Consider the following 2,035-nt stretch of genomic DNA (forward strand, 5'->3'; position numbering starts at 1 on the left):
ACCACAGCAGTGGGAAACGAGCTTAAAGCCCCTGATGGCTCTGGGCGCTGACTCTCACCAGTGGCTATGGATGAAGTCACAGGCGATTTTCGGCCAGCGCCGGGATTCTGAACACTTTTGTTATGAGGCCCTTGTCTGAGATGGCATTGCCAAATGGTTTTTCCCCAGTCAGTAAATTTTCTTTTCACTCTATTAGTAAAAGTTTCTGATGCACACAGGACCTTTAGAAAGTCCCATTCATTGATGTTATTCTTTCCCAGTTGTATATTTCTGGTTGTATTTGCCAGACTCTTTGTATCATAGGGTAGGCCTAAATTTGGCCCCAATTTGTATTTTCTTTTTTTTAAAAAAATTGTTATTAATTTCAGTGAAAATTTACAGAGACTTTGGATTTCCATTCATTCATTGTTGCACTTTTCTCCCCTCCCAACCCTTCCCCTCCCCCTACCCCAAGCACACTACCCTCTTGGAAAACTAAAAGAAAAATTCTTTCATTGTTTTACAATCCCTCCCCCCAAGTACACTCCATTTATGCAGCATTCACTCTGGACTCCTGTCATAACAAAAATACCTAATCATATATCCCTTTTAAACAGTTTTCTCCCTCATCTGTTTCAATGCAGTATACATTATTAAACCCATCTTTCTCAGTCTCCCGCCACCCGAGGTCAGTCCTGTTTTACAACAATGGCACCAAGCAGTATTTGTCTTTTTGTGACTGAGATACTTCATTCAGCATAATGTCCTCCTGGGTCACCCATTTTGAATAATATTGCATGAGTTCCTTGTTTTTCAATGCAGTGTAGTATTCCATTGTGTGAATATACTACTGATTCTCTATCCATTCGTTTGTTGATGGGCTCTTAGGTTGCTTCCAACTCCTTGCTTGAGAACAAAGTTGTGATAAATATGGGTGTGCATATATCTGCTTAGGTGTCAGTTATGGTCTTTTAGGGGTATATTCCCAGTAGTGGAATTGCTGGGTCTAATAATATCTCTATTTGCAACTTTTCGAGAAAGCACCATACCACCTTCCACAGTGGTTGTACCACAATTTGTATCTTGTAATTTTTATGGGTTTGGGCTTTGTGAGTAGGACTCTGACTGACCTTAGGCTGATTTTTGTGTATGGCGTGTGATGTGGATCCTCCTTCAGTTTTCTGCAGACTGAAGAAGTACAATTTTGCCAGCACCATTTGTTGAATAGGTTGTTGTCTCCCCATGTGATAGGCTTTGTTTCCTTATTGAACACCAGCTGACCATAGGTTGATGGGTTAATTTCTGGGTTTTCAATTCTGTTCCATTGGTTTATGTGTCTGTCATTGTACTAGTATCATGCTGTTTTGGTTATTACAGCTGTGTAGTAGCTTTTGAGATCAAGGAGTGCTGCACCTCACACTTCATTCTTGTTTTTCAGAAGTGCTTTGCTTATTTGGTGTGGCTTTCCTTTCTAAATAAACTTGCCAGTTACCTTTTTTATCCCTTTGAAAAAAAAATTTAAGATAAATGAAGCATATAGATTGCTTTTGGTAGCACTGTCATTTTTCACTATATTGAGTCCTCCTATCAATGAACAGGGAACATTTACACATTTATTTAGTTCTCTTATTGTTTCTCTCAGTAGTGTTTTATAGTTTTCTTTATAAAGTTTTTGGTGTTTATAGTTAGGTTTACTCCCAAGTGTCTCAATTCGTGGTTGGCTAGCTGCTCTGTGGGAGAATGATGGGCAATCTCCTCCCATGTGATTAATTGCTTCTGAAAACCCACTGGAGGGTCAGCTATGGGTTGGTTCTGACTCGATGGTGCACAAACAACGGCAACAACAACATGGTAAATGATATTGCTTTCTTAGTTTCATTTTCTGTAACTCCTTTGTTGCTATAGAGGAATCCCACTGATTTTTGTATATTGATCTTGTATCCTGGCACTCTACTAAACTGGTCTACTAGACCTAAGAGGTTTTCCTTTGTCTCTTTGGGGTTTTCTGTGTACACTATCATGTCGTGTGCATGTCACAGCAGTTTTACTGTCTCTG

The sequence above is a fragment of the Elephantulus edwardii genome, unplaced genomic scaffold, assembly GCF_000299155.1.
Source record: "Elephantulus edwardii isolate Elephantulus edwardi_28Jun2011 unplaced genomic scaffold, EleEdw1.0 scaffold00028, whole genome shotgun sequence".
Classification (NCBI taxonomy): Eukaryota; Metazoa; Chordata; class Mammalia; order Macroscelidea; family Macroscelididae; genus Elephantulus; species Elephantulus edwardii.